This window comes from Phyllobates terribilis, unplaced genomic scaffold, assembly GCF_046119375.1.
Source record: "Phyllobates terribilis strain yellow unplaced genomic scaffold, ASM4611937v1 Scaffold_11__3_contigs__length_659146591, whole genome shotgun sequence".
In the NCBI taxonomy this organism is placed as follows: Eukaryota; Metazoa; Chordata; class Amphibia; order Anura; family Dendrobatidae; genus Phyllobates; species Phyllobates terribilis.
This window is the reverse complement of record NW_027362771.1, coordinates 324,265,843-324,273,693: the sequence shown is the minus strand read 5'-3', so window position 1 is coordinate 324,273,693 and position 7,851 is coordinate 324,265,843.

The following is a 7,851-nucleotide window of genomic DNA, read 5'->3' as shown; positions in this document are numbered from 1 at the left end:
TGCAAACCAAAAGTGACGTCATTCCTTCACATGCACAGGAAGCAAATCCCAGAGTATAACTTATTAAAATGACAACTGGCTAATTTCTTACAGAAGAGAGCAGCTAAACATTATATAGTCAGCCACAGTAAGGACTACTGCAGTCATGAGTGCACATACACAGGCGACCATGGAAAGCAAAGTGTCATCCTGGACCAACATGAGCTGATTGAGTGTTAGAAAATCCCTGCAGTGTGTGGGCAGCAGGGAAAATAATCAGAACATTACCTATTGGTTTAATACAGGTTTTTATGTTACATGTATTATTAACCATTCTTTTGGTAGTTTTCTTTTTCTTTACATGTCACAATCTATTAAATATAAAAAATAGAGATCTTGCAATTTTCACACTGGCCACTGGGGCTTTTCTAGCCATATAGATCAGACCCTTTATGTTGTATTGAAGTGTCTAATGAGCATGTACAAAGGTCACTGTGAAGGGAGGGAGAGCAGGGTCGAGAGTGAAACCCCCTGCTGTGATAGGTAGAGTCCATGCGCATAATATATTATATATATATATATATATATATATATATATATATATATATATACACATACATACACATATATATATATATATACATACACACACACATACATATATACACACATACACAGTACAGACCAAAAGTTTGGACACACCTTCTCATTTAAAGATTTTTCTGTATTTTCATGACTATGAAAATTGTACATTCACGCTGAAGGCATCAAAACTATGAATTAACACATGTGGAATTATATACATAACAAATTATACATAACTTATATTCTAGGTTCTTCACAGTAGCCACCTTTTGCTTTGATGACTGCTTTGCACACTCTTGGCATTCTCTTGATGAGCTTCAAGAGGTAGTCACCGGAAATAATAAGTGGGATTTCTTGCCTTATAAATGGAGTTGGGACCATCAGTTGTGTTGTGCAGAAGTCAGGTGGATACACTGCTGATAGTCCTACTGAATAGACTGTTAGAATTTGTATTATGGCAAGAAAAATGCAGCTAAGCAAAGAAAAACGAGTGGCCATCATTACTTTAAGAAATGAAGGTCAGTTAGTCCGAAAAATTGGGCAAACTTTGAAAGTGTCCCCAAGTGCAGTTGCAAAAACCATCAAGCGCTACAAAGAAACTGGCTCACATGAAGACCGCCCCAGGAAAGGAAGACCAAGAGTCACCTCTGCTTCTGAGGATAAGTTTATCTGAGTCACCAGCCTCAGAAATCGCAGGTTAACAGCAGCTCAGATTAGAGACCAGGTCAATGCCACACAGAGTTCTAGCAGCAGACACATCTCTTCAACAACTGTTAAGAGGAGACTTTGTGCAGCTGGCCTTCATGGTAAAATAGCTGCTAGGAAACCACTGCTAAGGACAGGCAACAAGCAGAAGAGACTTGTTTGGGCTAAAGAACACAAGGAATGGACATTAGACCAGTGGAAATCTGTGCTTTGCTCTGACGAGTCCAAATTTGAGATCTTTGGTTCCAACCACCGTGTCTTTGTGCGACACAGAAGAGGTGAACGGATGGACTCTACATGCCTGGTTCCCACCGTGAAGCATGGAGGAGGAGGTGTGATGGTGTGGGGGTGCTTTGCTGGTGACACTGTTGGAAATTTATTCAAAATTGAAGGCATACTGAACCGGCATGACTACCACAGCATCTTGCAGCGGCATGCTATTCCATCCGGTTTGCGTTTAGTTGGACCATCATTTATTTTTCAACAGGACAATGACCCCAAACACACCTCCAGGCTGTGTAAGGGCTATTTGACCAAGAAGGAGAATGATGGGGTGCTACGCCAGATGACCTGGCCTCCACAGTCACCAGACTTGAACCCAATCGAGATGGTTTGGGGTGAGCTGGACCGCAGAGTGAAGGCAAAAGGGCCAACAAGTGCTAATCTTGAAGGGGGAACTCCTTCAAGATTGTTGGAAGACCATTTCCGGTGACTACCTCTTGAAGCTCATCAAGAGAATGCCAAGAGTGTGCAAAGCAGTCATCAAAGCAAAAGGTGGCTACTTTGAAGAACCTAGAATATAAGACATTTTCAGTTGTTTCATACTTTTTTGTTAAGTATATAATTCTACATGTGTTAATTCATAGTTTTGATGCCTTCAGTGTGAATGTACAATTTTCATAGTCATGAAAATACAGAAAAATCTTTAAATGAGAAGGTGTGTCCAAACTTTTGGTCTGTACTGTATATACAACTTACTAATGTGAGGGGTGTGTGAAGAATGTCTACTCCACTCCCCTATAGAACTGTACTGTTTTAGTAATTCTGTATATGTTTTAGTCATCTGAAAATGTGTTATTTTCAGGTACGTCCATTAGATGGCAGCAGAGGTACTGTTTGATACTACATTACCCTTATGTCAGTGGGACACAGGGTTAACAAGTTTGGGTGCCGCCCTCAGTGACAAGCTAGGGACTGAGGGATCTCTGGGAGGTAGTTTCCTCCATCTTGGTCAGTTAAGAAGTAGCAGTGAGTAAGTAAGGAGAGGCAGAGAAGAAGAGAGACGAGTTTGTGTGGGAGAAACCAGGAGGCTTAACAGGAACGGACACACCACAGTTTGATCTATACTCTAAAGGTCAATTTGTGGATCCTGGCCTTTTCCAGCTGTGCTGGTGAAGTAAATTGGACTGTTTGTATTTAAAGAATGGGGTCGTCTTTTATTGAAAGCGCAGAAGATCTGCACCCATCTGAACCAAGGATGAAAGTGAGTAAAGACTCCCACAGCATACAGCTCAAAGTACAGCACACCACACATACTCAGGGGCAAGCATGTCCCCATATTTGTGTAGCGGGCTGGGGTGATGAAGCAAACACTGCGACACTCGCCCATGACTATTGAAAAGAGCCAATTGACCAGTCCCCTTTAGAAAAAGCACTCTTCATATGCCAACACTAAAAACTCTTTCCTATGGTGTAAGTCAGAAGTGGAGCAGATGGCACCATTGCTGATACTTTCAGATTGGGACACTTTTCTTAATACAAGTATATTAGGTTGTATCTATTTATATTTTAAGCACATCAAGAGGTACTTTTTTTTAAGTGGACGATCTCTTTAAAAGTGGCCAATGCAATGTGGACATTAATGGGAATTGCATGGTATTGCCAGAACCACACAATCTTATGCTTGCTTTCATTTTGAAAATTGGAATATTTTGTATGATGCCACATCTTTTGTATCTTTTTGATTATTTCTTTTCCACAGCCGATACGTTTGTACTAGACCATCCTAAAGGTTTGTTACTGCTTTTTGCAACTCCTGTGCACCTATAAAGGCGGTAAAAGAGCTGATTTTAATATGCAGAAAATAGAAGCTGAGCGATCAAGGAAGGCTGTGGGTTTTCGGCCCTGAAGTCTACAGAATTGTGTAAGGCTACGTTCATATGATGAGTTTTAGATGTTGCAGATTTTCTGCACCATTTCTGCACCCATTAAGTAAAATAGGTTAATTGCATTTTTTTTTTTAAATAGACAGCGTAAAAAAATCACCAAAAGCTCATAGTGGGAGCGTAGCCTTAGCAGGGTGAATCTCGGGAAAGTGCAAATTAAAAAAAGCAAAGTTACAAATATTACACTCTATTCACTATTCTTCACCCACCAACAAAAATCCCAAAGTACAGTAAAGCAGTAGTTCCTGCAGTTGCAGAAGCCCATAATTTATAATCCATCAGCTCCTCTTTCAGCAGCCAGGAAAATCATTGCAGAACTGTAACATGTAACTTTTATACTTCTGATTTTCATGATATATTAGTGGGATAAATTAGCGTTCCTTTAACTGGGAAATTTCTATTTCAATAAATTAATTTACTGCAAAGGACTTGCATCATTAAATGTCATGACCACTCATCTTGTCCTGTGGGATTTACAGGTGTTGTCGGAGCCCTGGAGACTGTCTACATCTCAGACTCCACAGCAGCAGCTGAAATTATTTGATTTGGAAGAATTCCCAGAACACATTTCTGCTGGAGGAGGATTTGGACCCGTAAGTAATGGGAAGAAATGGTCGGCCACAGAAACCCATTTTCAACATTTACAGTATAAGTGCAATATATATATAATATATGTAATATACAGGGTTGTTCAAAAGTAGGTGGACAGAAAGTGTAATAAGGTTATGAAGGGGGAGATTTATCAAACATGGTGTGAAGTAAAACTGGCTCAGTTGCCCTTAGCAACCAATCAGATTCCACTTTTCATTCTTCACAGACTCTTTGGAACATGAAAGGTGGAATCTGATTGGTTGCTAAGGGCAACTGAGCCAGTTTCACAGATCTAGTTTTCACAGATAGATCTCCCCCAAATCTGTTTTCTTTTCAGATAATTCAGATAACACATAATGGCAAATAATTTAAATACAGATCAAAGAAAATGGATTTTAACAGAATATTGGAAATCTCAAAATGCTGAAACCGTTAGAGAAAATTGGGTTGAAACATTTGGTACTCAAGCCCCAAAGAGACAAACCATTTACCGCATTCGTGACAAATTCAATGCCACTGGCTCAATCCTTAATGCTCCAAAAACTGGTCGACCCAAAACAGTCTGTACAGAAGATAATAAACAACTTGTTGCTGAAACAATTGTTCAGAGTCCAAAAAAAGTCCATCAGAAGAGCCTCTTTGGAATTGGGAATTTCACGAGCTTCTATCATGCGAATCCTGAAATCTATTGGGTGGAAAGCTTATCGTCCACGTCTAATTCATGGATTATTGGAGGATGATCCAGACAGGCTGCTGCAATTTAGTGAGATTATGCTTAATGAAATTGAAGAAAATACAGTAATTTTAGAAAACATTATGTGGAGTGATGAAGCTTCTTTCAACTTATCCGGCCATATTAACACATATTTACTGGTATAATGAGAACATGCATTTAACATTAGAGCAACAACTAAATGAGCCTAGTGTCAGTTTGGGGTGGTATTTCAAGTTTTGGTGTTTTAGGACCAATATTTTTTGATGGAACAGTCACAGGAGATAAGTATCTCGAAATTCTAATATGATTCAAGTCATGGGCGTACCCACCGTGGGGCAGCTGCCCCCCCCTAGAAACAGGGACGCACGCCGCCATAGGCAGATTATAATGAGGGTAATCTGGGCTACCGCCCGAGGCTCCGGGGTGTCTATGGCCAGATTGCCCTCATTACATGTGCGGCGCTGCGGCACATACCGGCAGACAGTGGCGGGGGTGGCCCCCGGACCGCTCCCCCAGCAGCGGCGCACGGCCGCTACTTCTTCTTTGGCCGGGCCAGCACTGCAGCTGTTAACTTCCCTGTGCTGGCCCGGCCGCGTCACAGCTAACAGCCCTGTGCGCGGCCGTGTCTGCTAGTGTGACGTCACGCAGTGCGCACCCGGCCTGCACTGCAGCACCGGAGAGGAGCAGGAGGACTGGAGCCGGGGGATGGTGAGGGTGAGGGGGCGTGTGTGTGTGTGTGTGTAGGCAGATACCATTGTGTGATGTCTGTTTATATGTATTTTTGTGTTTCAAATGTGTGTATGCGTGTATATATATGTCTGTATATGTTTGTGTGTGCGTGCGGCCTCCCGCTGTCTCTGGGGGGGCGCCGTGCGGCCTCCCACTGTGTATAGATGGCTACGTGTTTCACACTTTTTTGTTAAGTATATAATTCCACGTGTCAATTCATAGTTTTGATGCCTTCAGTGTGAATGTACAATTTTCAAAGTCATGAAATTACAGAAAAATCTTTAAATGAGAAGGTGTGTCCAAACTTTTGGTCTGTACTGTATATATACACACACACACAGCTCAAAAAAAATAAAGGGAACACTCAAATAACACATCCTAGACCTGAATGAATGAAATATTCTCATTGAATGTGCAGACAACAAAAATCATCAACGGAAATCAAATTTATTAACCAATGGAGGCCTGGATTTGGAGTCACCCCCAAAATTAAAGTGGAAAACATACTACAGGCTGATCCAACTTTGATGTAATGTCCTCAAAACAAGTCAAAATGAGGCTCAGTTTTGTGTGTGGCCTCCACGTGCCTGTATGACCTCCCTACAACGCCTGGTCTCCTGTGGGATCTCCTCCCAGACCTGGACTAAAGCATCCGCCAACTCCTGGACAGTCTGTGGTGCAATGTGACGTTGGTGGATGGAGCGAGACATGATGTCCCAGATGTGCTCAATCAGATTCAGGTCTGGGGAACGGGCGGGCCAATCCATAGCTTCAATGCCTTCATCTTGCAGGAACTGCTGACACACTCCAGCCACATGAGATCTGGCATTGTCCTGCATTAGGAGGAACCCAGGGCCAACCGCACCAGCATATGGTCTCACAAGGGGTCTGAGGAGCTCATCTCGGTACCTAATGGCAGTCAGGCTACCTCTGGCGAGCACATGGAGGGCTGTGCCGCCCTCCAAAGAAATTCCACCCCACACCATTACTGACCCACTGCCAAACCGGTCATGCTGAAGGATGTTGCAGGCAGCAGATCGCTCTCCACGGCATCTCCAGACTCTGTAACGTCTGTCACAGGTGCTCAATGTGACCCTGCTTTCATCTGTGAAGAGCACAGGGCGCCAGTTGTGACTTTGCCAATCCTGGTGTTCTGTGGCAAATGCCAAGCGTCCTGCACGGTGTTGGGCTGTGAGCCCAACCCCCATCTGTGGACGTCAGACACTCATACCACCCTCATGGAGTCGGTTTCTAACCCTTTGTGCAGACACATGCACATTTGTGGCCTGCTGGAGGTCATTTTGCAGGGCTCTGGCAGTGCTCCTCCTGTTCCTCCTTGCACAAAGGCGGAGGTAGAGGTCCTGCTGCTGGGTTGTTGCCCTCCTACGGCCCCCTCCACGTTTCCAGGTGTACTGGCCTGTCTCCTGGTAGCGCCTCCAGCCTCTGGACACTACACTGACAGACACAGCAAACCTTCTTGCCACAGCTCGCATTGATGTGCGATCCTGGATGAGCTTCACTACCTGAGCAACTTCTGTGGGTTGTAGAGTCCATCTCATGCTACCACGAGTGTGAAAGCACAACCTACATTCAAAAGTGAGCAAAACATCAGCCAGAAAGCATTGGTACTGAGATGTGGTCTGTGGTCTCCACCTGCAGAACTACTCCTTTATTGAGGGTGTCTTGATAATTGCCAATAATTTCCATCTATTGTCTATTCCATTTGCACAACAGCATGTGAAATTGATTGTCAATCAGTGTTGCTTCCTAAGTGGACAGTTTGATTTCACAGAAGTTTGATTGACTTGGAGTTAAACAACAAAATATAAGTGTTCCCTTTATTTTTTGAGCAGATTGTATATTATATATATATATATATATATATATATATATATATATATATATATATATATATATATATATATATATATATATATATATATATATATATATATATATATATATATATATATATATATATATATATATATATATATATAATGTATATGTCCACACACATACACAGACACACACAGCTGAGGGTGGCAGTGCTATTTTCACCAATATAAGACTATGAAGCCTCAAAATAAGACTCCATAAAACACACTGGTGAAAGACTCCCAGTCCACATCTAAACCAGTGTGAGCCGTCGATTCTGATATATGTCACGTGACCCAGAAGGGGCGCAACGCTGGAAACCGGGGAAGACTGCATTCGGTGAGTATTTTAATGCACCTACACATTACATATACTAGGAAAAGTTTTTACTAATAGTGCTCCGAGTAGAATGAAAAAAAAAGGCGCTTCATGAGATTATGTATCATCTCTTGCACATACATGAGGCTTAATTCAAATCTAAAATTAAAATGTATACATGAGCAT